General features: G+C 37.2%; 1 pseudogene; it reads right to left on the reverse strand.

Annotated features, from left to right (window-relative positions):
• Nucleotides 1-6,609: 6,609 nt before the first annotated feature.
• LOC144302843 (olfactory receptor 4F4-like) lies at nt 6,610-9,042 on the reverse strand (annotated as a pseudogene).
• Nucleotides 9,043-16,902: the final 7,860 nt, after the last annotated feature.

A 16,902-nucleotide genomic window follows, 5' to 3' on the forward strand; every position in this document is an offset into this window, starting at 1 on the left:
TTTTGTTTCTCTTGCTCAGGAGACATAGCTAGAAAAATGTGGCTTCAGCCAATGTCGAAGAAGTTGTTGCCTGTTTTCTCCTCTAGGAATTTTATTATTTCAAGTCTCACTTTTAAGCCTTTAACTCATTTTGAATTTATTTTTGTGTATGGTGTGAGAAGATGGTCTACTTTCTTTCTTTTGCACATACCTGACCAGTTTTCCCAACACCATTGTTGAAGAGACTGTCTTTTTCCCATTAGGTAGTCTTGTTTTTTTAAGGTTTTATTTATTGATTGATGAGAGAGACACAGACATAGGCAGAGGGAGAAGCAGGCTCCTTGTGTGGAGCCCGATGCAAGACTCGATCGCAGGATCCCGGGATCACACCCTGAGCCAAAGGCAGATGCTCAATCACTGAGCCACTGAGGTGCCCCCCTCATTGGATATCCTTTCCTGCTTTGTTGAAGATTAATTGACTACACAGTTGTGGCTTTATTTCTGGGTTTTCTAATCTATTCCATTGATCTATCTGTTTTTGTGCCAGTGCCATTTATTTTGATTACTACAGCTTTGCAATAAGCTGGAAGACTGGAGTTGTGATACCTCCAGATTTGCTTTTCTTTTTCAAGATTGCTTTGGCTATTTGGGGTCTTTTATATTTTCATACAAATTTTGGGATTGTTTTTTCTAGTTCTGTAGAGAATACTGTTGGTACTTTGAAAGAGATTGCAATGAATGTCTAGATTGCTTTGGATAGCATAGACATTTTAAATAATATTTATTCTTCTAATATGAGCCTGGAATGTGTTTCCATTTCTTTATGTCATTTTTTCTTTCATCAGTGTTCTATAGTTTTCAGAGTTTGGGTATTTCATCTTTTTTGTTAGGTTTATTCCTAGGTGTCTTATTATTTATGGTGCAATTGTTAATGGGATTGTTTTCTTAATTTCTCTTTATGTTGCTTCATTATTGGTGTATAGAACTGCAACAGATATCAGCATATTGATTTTGCATCCTGAAACTTTTTTGAATTCATCAGTACTAGAAGTTTTTAGTGGAGTCTCTGGGCTTTCTCTATATAGTATCATGTCATCCGCAAATAGTGAGTGTTTGACTTCTTCCTTACCAGTTTGGATGCATTTTATTTCTTTTTGTTGTCTGATTATTGTGGCAAGAACTTCCAGTACTATGCTGAATAAAAGTGGTGAGAGTGGACATCCTGGACATCCTTGTCATGTTCTTGACATTAGGAAGAAGCTCTCAGTTTTTCCCTATTGAGAATGATGTTAGCTGTGGGTTTTTCACTTAAGGTCTTTATTATGTTGAGGTATGTTCCCTCTAATCCTGACTTTTTGAGGATTTTTATCATGAATATACATTGTACTTTGTCAAATGCTTTCTCTGCATCTATTGAAATGATCATATGGTTTTTATCTATTCTCTTATTGATGTGACATATCTTCATGGTTGATTTGTGAATATTGAGCCACCCTTGCATCCTGGGAATAAATCCCACTTGATTGTGGTGAATGATTTTTTTGTAATGCATTTTTGCATTCAGTTTGCTAAAATTTTGTTGAGGATTTTTGCATCTATGTTCATTAGAGATATTGGCCTGTAGTTCTCTCTTTTGTGTGTATAATATCTTTATCTGGTTTTGATATCAGCGTAATGCTGGCCTCATGGAATGAATGTGGGAGTTTCCCTTCCTTTTCTATTTTTTGGAATAGTTTTAGCAGAATAGGTATTAACTTTTCTATAAATATTTGGTAGAATTCACCCGTGAAGTCATCTGATCCTGCACTTTTGTTTTTTGGGAGTTTTTTAATTACTAATTCAATCTCTCTTTTTTTTTAATGTTTCAATTTTTACTTAAATTCCAGTTAGTTAACATATAGTATAATATTAGTTTCAGGAGTTTAGGGTCCTCTTACTCTACTATCTTCCCAGAAGTTATTAGCAAAAATTTTCAGAAGCATTTTGCTATCTTCTGGCAGATGCAGCTACATATATTCAGTATTCTGTCTCAGGGCTCTATCAACTCTCCAGTTTTCTATTCTGTAGGACATCATCCAGGTCCATTACCATGATGATATAATGCTGTTGGACCTGGTGAGAACAAAGTAGCAAAATAGTATAGACATTTTTGTAAGTCACATGTATGCCAGAGAATGGGAAATATATTTCCCTCAAATTCTTGGACTTTTCCCCTTGGGATAATTTCTAGGAGGCCAGTGGTCTAGAGTTGATGCAGTGGTGTTTGAATTTACTGAGACACATATGGATAGCATAGGGAGAATTTGTTAGTTCCTATAGGTGAATCTCAGCATCAATATTTATGATTTAAAACAATGTTCTTCCATCATCTGCAGCTTTTGTATAATAAGAAAACATTACCCAGCCATTAGAAAGGGTGAATTACCACCATTGTTTCAACATGGATGGATCTGGAAGGTATTATGCTGATTGAAGTCAGTCAGTCGAAGAAGGACAATCATTATATGGTTTCACTCATATGGGGAATATAAAAAATAGTGAAAGGGATTGTAGGAGAAAGGATAGGAACTGAGTGGGAAAAATTAGAGAGGGAGACAAACAATGAGAGATTCCTAACTCTGGGAAACAAACAAGGGAAGTGAAAGGCAGATGGGGTGACTGGGTGATGGGCACTGAGGAGGACACTTGACAGGATGAGCACTGGGTATTATACTATATGTTGACAAATTGAACTTCAATAAAAAATGTATATAGAAGTGACTGTCTTTCTTCCAATGGATAGTCTTTCCTCCTTTATCGAATATTAGTTGCCCATAAAGTTCAGGGTCCACTTCTGGATTCTCTATTCTGTTCCACTGATCTATGTGTCTGTTTTTGTGCCAGTACCACACTGTCTTGATGACCACAGCTTTGTAGTAAAACCTGAAATCTGGCATTGTGATGCCCCCAGATATGGTTTTCTTTTTTAAAATTCCCCTGGCTATTCGGGGTCTTTTCTGATTCCACACAAATCTTAAAATAATTTGTTCTAACTCTCTGAAGAAAGTCCATGGTATTTTGATAGGGATTGCATTAAACGTGTATATTACCCTGGGTAACATTGACATTTTCACAATATTAATTCTGCCAATCCATGAGCATGGAATATTTTTCCATCTCTTTGTGTCTTCCTCAATTTCTTTCAGAAGTGTTCTATAGTTTTCAGGGTATAGATCCTTTACATCTTTGGTTAGGTTTATTCCTAGGTATCTTATGCTTTTGGGTGCAATTGTAAATGGGATTGACTCCTTCAATAAATGGTGCTGGGAAAATTGGACATCCACATGCAGAAGAATGAAACTAGACCACTCTCTTTCACCATACACAAAGATAAACTCAAAATGAATGAAAGATCTAAATGTGAGACAAGATTCCATCAAAATCCTAGAGAAGAACACAGGCAACACCCTTTTTGAACTCGGCCATAGTAACTTCTTGCAAGATACATCCACAAAGGCAAAAGAAACAAAAGCAAAAATGAACTATTGGGACTTCATCAAGATAAGAAGCTTTTGCACAGCAAAGGATACAGTCAACAAAACTCAAAGACAACCTAAAGAATGGGAGAAGATATTTGCAAATGACCTATCAGATAAAGGGCTAGTTTCCAAGATCTATAAAGAACTTCTTAAACTCAACACCAAAGAAACAAACAATCCAATCATGAAATGGGCAAAAGACATGAACAGAAATCTCACAGAAGAAGACATAGACATGGCCAACATGCACATGAGAAAATGCTCTGCATCACTTGCCATCAGGGAAATACAAATCAAAACCACAATGAGATACCACCTCACACCAGTGAGAATGGGAAAAATTAACAAGGCAGGAAACAACAAATGTTGGAGAGGATGCGGAGAAAAGGGAACCCTCATACACTGTTGGTGGGAATGTGAACTGGTGCAGCCACTCTGGAAAACTGTGTGGAGGTTCCTCAAAGAGTTAAAAATAGACCTGCCCTACGACCCAGCAATTGCACTGTTGGGGATTTACCCCAAAGATACAAATGCAATGAAACGCCGGGACACCTGCACCCCAATGTTTATAGCAGCAATGTCCACAATAGCCAAACTGTGGAAGGAGCCTCGGTGTCCATCGAAAGATGAATGGATAAAGAAGATGTGGTTTATGTATACAATGGAATATTACTCAGCTATTAGAAATGACAAATACCCACCATTTGCTTCAACGTGGATGGAACTGGAGGGTATTATGCTGAGTGAAGTAAGCCAGTCGGAGAAGGACAAACATATGTTCTCATTCATTTGGGGAATATAAATAATAGTGAAAGGGAATATAAGGGAAGGGGGAAGAAATGTGTGGGAAATATCAGAAAGGGAGACAGAACGTAAAGACTGCTAACTCTGGGAAACGAACTAGGGGTGGTGGAAGGGGAGGAGGGCGCGGGGTGGGAGTGAATGGGTGACGGGCACTGGGGGTTATTCTGTATGTTAGTAAATTGAACACCAATAAAAAATAAATTAAAAAAATGTATATAAAAAGAAAACATTTCTGTAACACTAATTTAAAAAGATAAATGCACCACTATGTTTATAATGACATTAGTTATAATAACCAAGATATGGAAGCAACCCATGTGCATCAATAGGTGAATGGATAAAGATGTGGTATATATATATGTATATATATATATATATAGTGTATATATATATATATATATATATACACAATAGAATATTACTCAGCCATAAAAAAGGAATGAGATGTTGCCATTTGCAACAATATGGATGGGCCTAGAGGGTACAGTGCTAAGTGAAATAAGTCAGACAGAGAAAGTAAAACATGATTTCATTCATACGTGGAATTAAAACAAATGAACATAAAGCACATCTTCTTTATCCATTCATCTTTCGATGGACACCGAGGCTCCTTCCACAGTTTGGCTATTGTGGACCTGAATCGTTGGGGTAAATCCCCAACAGTGCAATTGCTGGGTCGTAGGGCAGGTCTGGGAAACGAACTAGGGGTGGTGGAAGGGGAGGAGGGCGGGGGGTGGGGGTGAGTGGGTGACGGGCACTGAGGGGGACACTCGATGGGATGAGCTATTCTGTATGTTATTCTGTATGTTGGTAAATTGAACACCAATAAAAAATTATTTTATTAAAAAAATAAAACAAATGAACAAAGAAAAGAGAGATACAACAAAGCAAAATAAAACAAAACAAAAAACCAAACCAGACTCTTAAATACAGATAACAATCTGGTGGTTGCCAGAGGGGAGATGAGTAGATGGATGGGTGAAATAAATAAAAGGGAATAAGAAATACAGATTCTTAGTTACAAAATAAATAAATCACAGAGATGAAATGTACAGCATCTAGAATATAGTCAATAAGATGGTAATAACATTTCTTGGTGACAGATGGTAGTTACACTTATCGTGGTGAACACTGAGTAATACATTGAGATGTCGAATCATATTGAATACACCTGAAACTAATATAACACTATATGGTAATTATACTTAAATAAAGGAATTTAAAAACCAAAAGAAAAAAGAAGAAAACAAGAAGGAAGGAAAAAGAGAAGAAAAAGAACAGAAAGAAATAAGAAAAGAAACAAACAAAAGAAAAAACATTTCTGGCTAGTTGATAGGCCTCAGTAGGGACCAAATACTTGAAGTTAGCACTTAACATGAGGTCTATAATGAAAATCCATAATGACTTTTATAATAATGATTCTCAACCCAGCATTATCTTATCTAGCTATTGCTTTAAAAATCTATAGCAAGATGAAGTGATGTTAAGTAGAGACTGTCTTGAAAAGTGGAATATACCTTGGCATTTATTATTTCCAAACAAAGAGATGACTGATTCTTTATTGCCAGCACCCAAAAGTCTATCTGACAGATTCCTTTAAAGCACAGTATTCTGTGTCGGAAAACCTAGACATGTCAAGGAATTAATGCACTCTTTGAAAATAAAGAAAAAGTATTCCAGCTTTCTTTACCTTCAATTAGGATAATTCTAAGCCACAATTTATAGAGTCCCCTAGCAGGCCATAATAGGCTTGAATCTCAGTTACCTTTGTCAACATAAGCATCCTTGATGTCTCACTTTCCATTTCCTTAATGATGTTTCCAAAAATCAACTTTCACATAAATTACTGACAATCAGTTTTTGTCTTTGGATCTTCTTCTGAGAAAGTGCAACCTGAGTAACTAGATAGATTACTAGTCCTATGCATATATGATATAATGATTTCTGCATATATGATATAATGATTTCTTTGGACATTATCCAAAGCAAGTTTACAGTTCATTTGCAAACCTCTGGGAAAAGGAAGGATGTAATTATATCCTTCTATGATCAAAATGATCATAATGTCAATTATAAATATTATTTAGTAGATAGTGATGCTGTCTGCTAAAATAACCCATGGTGTAGTGGATTCACAATTTCTATGGTAGTAAAGGTAAGGAGTAAATGCTCTACAGAAGTATTAGATATCTATCCAATGAGGAAGATGTTATATCCAGATCTGGATGTGTTAAGTATCAGAAACCTAAGTGAAAATATCGAATAGGCTGATGGATATATAGGTGTAGAGTTTCACAACCAGATTCAGTCAGCAAAATTTGAGATAATGTCCCCATTTGCTCAGTCTTTTTATGGCTACCTTTATGTCTTTGTTTTTTAATGTATAGATGGCAGGATTCAAGACCGGGGTGATAGCAAAGTCAGCAATGAACAAGTATTTGTCAATTGATGATATGGGGAAAGGCCAGACATAGAGAAACATGCATGGAGTGAAAAATAGAACCACCACAGAGATGTGAGATGACAGTGTGACAAACGCTTTGGACACATCTCCTGAAGCACATTTCCAGACAATGACTAAAATGAAGACATAGGAAAGGATTAGCAGGAAGAAGGCGCCCATAGTCATGAAGCCACTGTTGGCAGCAATAATAAACTCAAACTTGGCTCCATCTGTGCACACAAGCTTTATGATCCTGGGAAAGTCACAGTAAAAGCTGTCTACTTCATTAGGACCACAAAAAGGCAAGTTTATAATGAAATCAAACTGAGACATAGCATGGATCACTCCAATCACTCAGCCAGTGATTACAGATGAAACACATATTTTAGAGTTCATGATGTTCAGATAGTGAAGAGGCTTACAGATCACCGTGTATCTGTCAAATTCCATGGCTATGAGCAGCACCATCTCCACTCCTCCCATGATGTGGATGAAGCATATCTGTGTCATGCAACCTTGGAAGGAAATTATCTTGTATTCATTTAAAAGGTCCCCAATCATCTTTGGGACTGTTGTAGAGGAAAGTCCCACATCAATGAGGGACAGGTTGGCCCGTAGGAAGTATATAGGAGAATGTAGGTGAGAATCAAAGATTATCAAAAAGAAAATGAAGAGATTTTTCAGGATGATCCCTAAATAGATCAAGGAAAATATCAATCAACATGAGAAAAGCTCTAGTTTCCCAAGAACTAGAGAGTCCCAGCAACACAAACTCAGAAACCACAGAATTATTTAATGCATCCCTTGACTTGGGCAGAAGAGCTGATTTTCAAATCACCTAAAGATAGAAAATGAAGAAAGGTGAGAATCAGTGGTACAAATATAGGTTTCTTGGGGCGCTTGAGTGCCTCAGTCAGTTAAGTGTCCAACCCTCGATTTTGGCTTAGGTCATGATCTCAGGGTTGTAAGATGAAGCCCCACATCTGACTTCATGCTCAGCATGGAGCTTGTTTGAGATTCTCTCCCTTGCTCTCTCTCTCTGCCCCTCTCCCCAACCCTCTCTAAAAAACCCACAAAACAAGAAATCAAATACAGGTTTTCTGTGTATGTTGCTAGATTGTTCTGTGGTTCATATTCTAGAGTTAGAAAGCATTTAATTGGAAAAATATAAAGAAAATAGAATTATTATAATGATCAGGGGAGTGATTATATAAAAAGAGAAAAAATGAGTACTTTAGATGGAGATTAATTGGGGTATTTCCCTTCTTATTACATTAACAGGCATTTTTTTTCTTGTTACCGATTTCAAGGCATTTCCCCTGACCACTTAATTCTCACAACCAAATAATCTCTAACATTAATATTCTCATACTAACTTACATATTCTTGTTACCTGGATATTTTATTTCACCGGTCAAATAGAGATCATCAGGCTGAAACTGTTTAATAAATTTCACCTTGCTTCATCTCATCTGTGGATTGTTTTCTTTTTTGTACAATTTATCATGCATGTCATATATTCATATTTAAATTATTCATAATACATTGTTCAAGACACATTATTGTCATAAGACATGCATTTATCTCTATATCAAATAAAATATTGGATATGAAAAAATAAATACCTGTTATTAAGAAAATGTTTATCAAGCAAAGATAATATTAAAAGATAATTATTTATTCACCATGCAAACCACTGTACTAAGCATACTATCTCATTTTTACTTTATAAAATTCCATAAGATAGTAACTGTTTTATTAGATTCATTTTATTAGTGGAGAAACTGAGTTTCAGAGGGATCAATTGTCAGAGGCAGAATTTGTATCTACAGTTGCAGGACACCAGAATTCCTGATCTAAACCGTGGCACTATGGTCTTTAAGGACGGCCCTTTTAAGTATATCCCAGGTCTTACCCAAGATCCATCAATTAATTTTCTTCTTTAAATTTTCCTTGACCTATAACTACCATAGCTTTAGCATTTTGACCTATTGTTAGTATAAAGAACTCTCTTTTGAAAAGATCAAATCTCTGTATCTTGTGTTATTTTCTAATGTTTTCTCTCTCCAACTCCTCATTGGTAAGCTGGCCCACACTTTTTGTTCATTCATAAGCTAAAGATGGTGTCCACGGATTTCTCATTTGTTAGAAAGAAGCTTTGGATTCTGGATACCTCATGTAATAATCACTTTTCAGTCACTACTTACCTTGAACTCTCTGCAGGATTTGATACTGTTTATCACTCCTTTGTTTCTGTAATTCTTTCTGCCTTTGGCTCCTTATCTTTTTTAAAGCCATTCCCCTTCCCACGTCTTGCTAATAGAAATTCTGTTTATTTAGGTAGTTAGCTGAAATCGCATAAATTAGGAGGGAGTATAACACACTATCCTACCTTGAAAGTGTTTTATATGATTTTTCTTTTTTTTTTAATTTATTTTTTATTGGTGTTCAATTTACTAACATACAGAATAACCCCCAGTGCCCGTCACCCATTCACTCCCACCCCCCGCCCTCCTCCCCTTCCACCACCCCTAGTTCGTTTCCCAGAGTTAGCAGTCTTTACGTTCTGTCTCCCTTTCTGATATTTCCCACACATTTCTTCCCCCTTCCCTTATATTCCCTTTCACTATTATTTATATTCCCCAAATGAATGAGAACATATAATGTTTGTCCTTCTCCGACTGGCTTACTTCACTCAGCATAATACCCTCCAGTTCCATCCACGTTGAAGCAAATGGTGGGTATTTGTCATTTCTAATAGCTGAGTAATATTCCATTGTATACATAAACCACATCTTCTTTATCCATTCATCTTTCGTTGGACACCGAGGCTCCTTCCACAGTTTGGCTATCGTGGCCATTGCTGCTATCAGTTACTATAATTACATTTTTTGGCCAGAGAATGGTGTAAGAAGGGTTATGTGCCCCAGAACTGTTCAGTGAGTGGTAAATCAGTGTCATCTGTGGAGGGTTTTCTCCCCAAATAAAAGGACATATCTTCATGTGCACATGGTTTTCCTGGTCCATTTTTCCTGCATTTATTTTTTTTTATTTATTTATTTATTTATTTACTTATTTATTTACTGGAGTTCAATTTGCCAACATATACCACAACACCTAGTGTTCATACTGTCAAGTGCCCCCCTCAGTGTGTGTCACCCGGTCACTCCATGCCCCCGCACTTCTTCCATTCCATTACCCCTTGTTCGTTTACTAGAGTTAGGTGTCTCTCATGTTCTGTCACCCTCACTGATATTTCCCACTCATTTTCTCTCCTTTCCCCCTTATTCTATTTCACTGTTTTTTATATTCCCTAAATGAATGAGACCATATAATGTTTGTCCTTCTCCGATTGACTTATTTCACTCAGCATAATATACCCTCCAGTTCCATCCACGTTGAAGCAAATAGTGGGTATTTGTCGTTTCTAGTGGCTGAGTAATATTCCATTGTATACATAAACCACATCTTTATCCATTCATCTTTCGATGGACACCGAGGCTCCTCCCACAGCTTGGCTATTGTGGACATTGCTGCTATAAACATCGGGGTGCAGGTGTTCTAGCATTTCACTGCATCTTTATCTTTGGGGTAAATCCCCAGCAGTGCAATTGCTGGGTCGTAGGGCAGGTCTATTTTTAACTCTTTGAGGAACCTCCACACAGTTTTCCAGAGTGGCTGCACCAGTTCACATTCCCACCAACAGTGTAAGAGGGTTCCCTTTTCTCTGCATCCTCTCCAACATTTGTTATTTCCTGCCTTGTTAGTTTTCCCCATTCTCACTGGTGTGAGGTGGTATCTCATTGTGGTTTTGATTTGTATTTCCCTGATGGCAAGTGATGCGGAGCATTTTCTCATGTGCTTGTTGGCCATGTCTATGTCTTCCTCTGTGAGATTTCTGTTCATGTCTTTAGCCCATTTTATGATTGGGTTGTTTGTTTCTTTGCTGTTGAGTTTAGTAAGTTCTTTATAGATCTTGGATACTAGCCCTTTATCTGATACGTCATTTGCAAATATCTTCTCCCATTCTGTAGGTTGTCTTTTAGTTTTGTTGACTGTTTCTTCTGCTGTGCAGAAGCTTCTTATCTTGATGAAGTCCCAATAATTCATTTTTGCTTTTGTTTCTTTTGCCTTCATGGATGTATCTTGCAAGAGGTTGCTGTGGCCAAGTTCAAAAAGAGTATTGCCTGTGTTCTCCTCTAGGATTTTGGTGGATTCTTGTCTCACATTTAGATCTTTCATCCATTTTGAGTTTATCTAAGTGTATGGTGTAAAAGAATGGTCTAGTTTCATTCTTCTGCACGTGGCTGTCCAATTTACCCAGCACCATTAATTGAAGAGACTGTCTTTTTTCCAGCAGATAGTCTTTCCTGCTTTGTCAAATATAGTTGACCATAGAGTTGAGGGCCCATTTCTGGATTCTCTATTCTGTTCCATTGATCTATGTGTCTGTTTTTGTGCCAGTACCACACCGTCTTAATGAGCACAGCTTTGTGGTACAACCTAACATCTGGCATTGTGATGCCCCCGGCTCTGTTTTTTTTTCTCACTGTATGTCTCTCTCATGAATAAATAAAGGTCTAAAAAAATAAAAGAGAGAGATGCATGAGTTGACCTATTGGAATCATGGGTAAGATGCTCAAGCTCATGCAAAAGAGATAGAAAAGGGTTTTGATAATAAAGTTAATTGTATACAATCTGGTATGGAGGGGTTGTGGAATGCTCCTAAAAGCACAACTGTTGTAAAAATATTATTTATAATAGCATTTCTCCTAGAAGAACAGCGCTAATGGAACTGCTGCACATTGAGTGTAGAAACTAGAACTGAGTTCCAATTGTCCTTCCATTGGTCCCACTTGACTGTTGGTCTCTGCTGGGGTTGAGATAAGTCACATGACAGCTCGTGATCAAGGTGCAAAAATTAGTCCTAGATATTCTGGGTAATAATTAGTGTTGAGAGTATAAACAATCTACATATTAACAGGACTGGCGGTGGGATAACTGCTACTACTTTGTAGGAAACTGTTTGTGCCACTGCTGACAGGGCTCCAGTAGTGAGAGTTTTGAATGTGCATGTCAGCCCGACCCTGACCTGAAAATGGAATAAATAGCTAAGCTAGATATGAGTTTATAAATAATACTCCTAGGTTTGTAATAATCAATGGGTATGGTATGAGTAGTTGGAATCCACCTTCTTAGGGCTAAAGTGAGGGCTAGGGTTGGTGCCTCAATAAATGTGGGTATCGATGTTGTGAGTCAGTGTATTGGTTCCTTAACGAAGAGCCCGAGAGCATCAGAGATGGATCAGAGTGCACCATGGGGCCCACAATGTGTGTTCTTCTCTGAAGTTGCAGAAAGGCTGATACTTTTCACTCGATTAGTGTGAGGAATGTTACAGCAAGTCACACAGGTATAATCACCGACAGATTAATTATTAACGTGCCAGTAGGAAGAGGAATTGAACCTCTGGCAGTAAAAGTCTAAGTTTTAGGAGTTACCAGGCTGTGCCACACTGACATGCCCTGTTCTTGGGCAGAGTGAGATATAAATCGGTTGGATTAGTATTACCTCCTCTATTAGTGTGAAGGCCCTTTCGTAAAGTGTTTGGTAAACAGGTGAGACTTGTGTTTGCGGAGTTCCTTTAACTTTTAAAAATCTTCCCTTAGATGCATACCTGTGTGGGTTAACAATTAGGTTAATAAGTAATGAATTATTTGGTTAAATTTATCTTATTGTTAACTATCGGTGATTATCCCTTCTAATACAAGCTTATGCAAGGAGAAATAATTCATGTTTCCCAGAGGAACAGTAATTCCTCTATTTATTAATGGATAGATTAATTGAGTATTAGGTTAGGAGTTTGTCTTTAGTGTTTGAATTTTTTATATTTTATTTAAATTCAATTTGCCAACATAAAGCATAACAACCAGTGCTCATCTCCTCCTGTGCCCTGTTTACTACTCATCACCCCATTACCTACCCCCCACCCACCTCTGCAACCCTTTGTTTGTTTCCCAGAATTAGGAGTCTCCCATGGTTTGTCTAAATTGCCCTGGGTAGCAGAGACATTTTCACAATATTGATTCTTCCAATCCATGAGTATGGAATGCTTTTCTGTCTCTTTGTGTATTCTTTGATTTCTTTCATGATTGTTCTATAGTTTTTAGGGTATAGATTCTTTTCCTCTTTGGTTAGGTTTATTCTTAGGTATCTTATGTTTTGGGGTGCAATTGGAAATGGGATGGGCTCCTTAATTTCTCTTTCTTCAGTCTCATTGTTAGTGGATAGAAATGCTACTGACTTCTGGGCATTGATTTTGTATCCTGCCACACTGCTGAATTGCTGTAGGAGTTCTAGCAATCTTGGGGTGGAGTCTTTTGGGTTTTCTATATATAAGTATCATGTCATCAGTGAAGAGGAAGAGTTTGACTTCTTCTTTGCCAATTTGAATGCCTTTTAATTCTTTTTGTTGTCTGATTGCTGAGACTAGGACTTCTAGTACTATGTTGAATAGCAGTGGTGAGAGTGGACATCCTATCATGTTCCTGATCTTAGTGGAAAGGCTCCCAGTGTTTCCCCATCGAGAAGGATATTCGCTGTGGGCTTTTCATAGATGGCTTTTAAGATGCTGAGGAATGTTCCCTTTATCCTTACACTCTGAAGAGTTTTGATCAGGAATGGATGCTGTATTTTGTCAAATGCAGAGGATCATATGGTTCTTGTATTTTCTCTTGTTGATATGATCTATCACGTTGATTGTTTTATGAGTGTTATATGAACTTTACATCCCGGGGATAAATCTCACTTGGTCATGGTGAATAATCTTAATGTACTGTTGGATCCTATTGGCTAGTATCTTGTTGAGAATTTTTGCATCTGTGTTCATCAGGGATATTGGTCTGTAATTCTTTTTGGTGAGGTCTTTGTCTTGTTTGGGATCAAGGTAATGCTGGCCTCAGAATGAGTTTGGAAGTATTCTTTCCATTTCTATTCTTTTGAAACAGCTTTAGTAGAATCAGTCTTATTTCTTCTTTAAATATTTGGTAGAATTCCCTCGGAAGCCATCTGGCCCTGGACTTTTGTGTCTTGGGAGGTGTTTGATGATTGCTTCAATTTCCTTGCTGGTGGTTGTAGGAGTTGGTCTTTAATATTAGAATAAAGGGGAATATATTGTTGAACTTAAATATTTTAATTGGCGGCTAGTTTAGGCTAGCTATGGTGTGGTTTATATTACTCTCCAAGGAAGGTTGTGTCCTGTATTTAAAGGCTCTACCTTTCTATATTAGTATTAAAATTTATGTTGAAGTTATTATTTTTTAAGGTAAGTTTAAAGTTGAATCAAAAAGTAAAGTTCTGGATAACAACTGTCACCTGGCTTGATAGGCTTTTCGTGTTTACCTATAAACCTCGCTATTGTGCTTCATAAACGGGTTTGTTCTTTAAACTGTATATAGGTAGCTCATCTGGTTTCAGGGCAGTTAAGTTCTCATTAATTTTCTGGGTAAATCATTAGGCAAAAATGAAAGAGGGTAAGCTTTGCCATTTTTTATAATAAATTTATTTTTTATTGGTGTTCAATTTGCCAACATACAGAATAACACCCAGTGCTCATCCCATCAAGCGCCCCCCTCAGTGCCCGTCACCCATTCACCCCCACACCCTACCCTCCTCCCTTTCCACCACCCCTAGTTCGTTTCCCAGAGTTAGGAGTCTCTCATGGTCTGTTTCCCTTTCTGATATTTCCTACCCATTTCTTCCCCCTTCCCTTCTATTCCCTCTCACTATTATTTATATTCCACAAATGAATGAGACCATATAATGTTTGTCCTTCTTCCGATTGACTTACTTCACTCAGCATAATACCCTCCAGTTCCATCCACGTTGAAGCAAATGGTGGGTATTTGTCATTTCTAATGGCTGAGTAATATTCCATTGTATACATAAACCACATCTTCTTTATCCATTCATCTTTCGATAGACACCGAGGCTCCTTCCACAGTTTGGCTATTGTGGACATTGCTGCTATAAACATTGGGGTGCAGGTATTTAGTGCTTTTAGTATTTTGATTATCGTTCTCTTATTGTACTTTTTCTATGGCCTCAACTAAAATTTTCATCTCTTAAACTTTTAATTTTACATACATGTTTTTTAAGTTCATTTATAATAATTGGGTTTGTTAGACACTCAGTTAAGTGTCTGCCTTCCACTCAGGTCATGATCTCGGGGTCCTGGGATCTAGCCCTCTGTGGGACTCCCTGCACAACAGGGAGTCTGCTTCTTCCTCTCCTTTTGCACCTCCCCCTCTCATGCTCATGTTCTCACTCTCACACACTGTCTCTCAAATCAATCTTTTTTAAAAAAGCTTGAGTTTGGTAAGTTTGGACTAGCTTTGTTAAAGTGCTCATATTAAATGAAATCTGCTATGTGTAACCTGGGTGCTTTACTTAAGGTACAGTTTGATCAGTCCAAACACACTTTCCAGGATGTGGATATAATTATTAGTAGGTTAATATAGGTTAATAATGATATAATTATTAGTAGGTTATATGTAGGTTTTGATGATTGAGGAGGGTGATGTGTATGTGCCTCATGGCTTAATTCATTTAAGTTCTCTCATCTCAATTTATTACTAAATTCACTTTTAGTTTTTAATTTCATAATGACTTTAATATAAATTTTGATGTTTTTAGAATGGAAAATGTAGCCCATTTCCTATCTTGTAAGCTATGGCTTGACCTAACATTTTAATGTTTTTATGTTTGTCCTTACTGTAAATCCATTTACTGAAGGTGATGGTAGGTAGACCATATTAACAAGATGTAAGGGTTATCGGGGCTTATCCATTATACAACAGTCTCCTGTAAAGATACAAAGCACCCCCAGTTCTTTGAAATGTGGCTGTTGGTGGTAGTACTCTGGTGAATAGTTTTTTTATAATAATTACTTGAGTTTGGGCTAAGCATTATGGAGTATCTATTCTCAGTTTGGGTCTTAGCTGTTGTATAGTCAGGAATATTAAAACACTTTTATAGTTTATTTTTATTTTAGTTGTGACTTTTTGTAGCCTAGTTAAAATTTAACTTTACTGTAAAAATGTCTTTAACATGCTTTATCAACTTGGGTTAATAGTATGGCTACAGTGTCTGGAGCAAAATTTACCAGCCCTCATTGATATAACTGTCAAATTTTCATTTATGGCTTGATTTTTATCACCGCTATTTCCTGTGGGTGCATGGTAAAGCAAGGCCTGCGAGCCACTTTTTGGTGTACATGAGTGTCAGCACACAAAATGGCAGTTGGAAGGATCTGATTTTCTCTAGTAAACTCAACAGGATTTATTGACCATTTTCAGAGAGCATAACCTATCTGGACACTTCAGGTGAAAGAGACCGAACTGCTACAGATGACACCAGAGTACATGCATGGTTTCTTCCCTTAGCACTTCCCTTGAAAGGTGTTACTACCGTTTTATGTTCATTTACAAATCACAGAGTATTGATAATGTAACATTATGTTAATAGCTAAAGAATACTGTAGTAATAAATTTTAAAAATACAAGATGTTTAAGGTTGGATAGACAATCTTTAGGCTCCAAGAGTTTAAATATTCAAGGTAAGATTCTCTTCAAACCGTCAAATATTTAAGATAGAACTCAACCTAGAAAAGGGAGTGAGACTGTCCTTTTTCCAGTGGATAGTCTTTCCTGCTTTGTCAAATATTAGTTGACCATAGAGTTGGGGCCCATTTCTGGGTTCTCTATTCCATTCCATTGATCTATGTATCTATTTTTGTGCCAGTATAACACTGTCTTGATTATCACAGCTTTGTAGTACAACTTGAAATCCGGCATTGTGATGCCCCCGGCTCTGGTTGTCTTTTTCACAATTCCCCTGCCTATTCAGGGTCTTTTCTGATTCCACACTAATCTTAGGATGATTTGTTCCAACTCTCTGAAGGAAGTCCATGGTATTTTGATAGTGATTGCAGTAAATGTGTGAATTGCCCTGGGTAGCATGGACATTTTCACAATATTAATTCTGCCAATCCATGAGTATGGAATGCTTTTCTGTCTCTTTGTGTCTTCCTCAATTTCTTTCAGAAGTGTTCTGTAGTTTTAGGTTATAGATCCTTTCCCTCTTTGGCTAGGTTTATTCCTA

Source organism: Canis aureus, chromosome 32 (assembly GCF_053574225.1).
Source record: "Canis aureus isolate CA01 chromosome 32, VMU_Caureus_v.1.0, whole genome shotgun sequence".
In the NCBI taxonomy this organism is placed as follows: domain Eukaryota; kingdom Metazoa; phylum Chordata; class Mammalia; order Carnivora; family Canidae; genus Canis; species Canis aureus.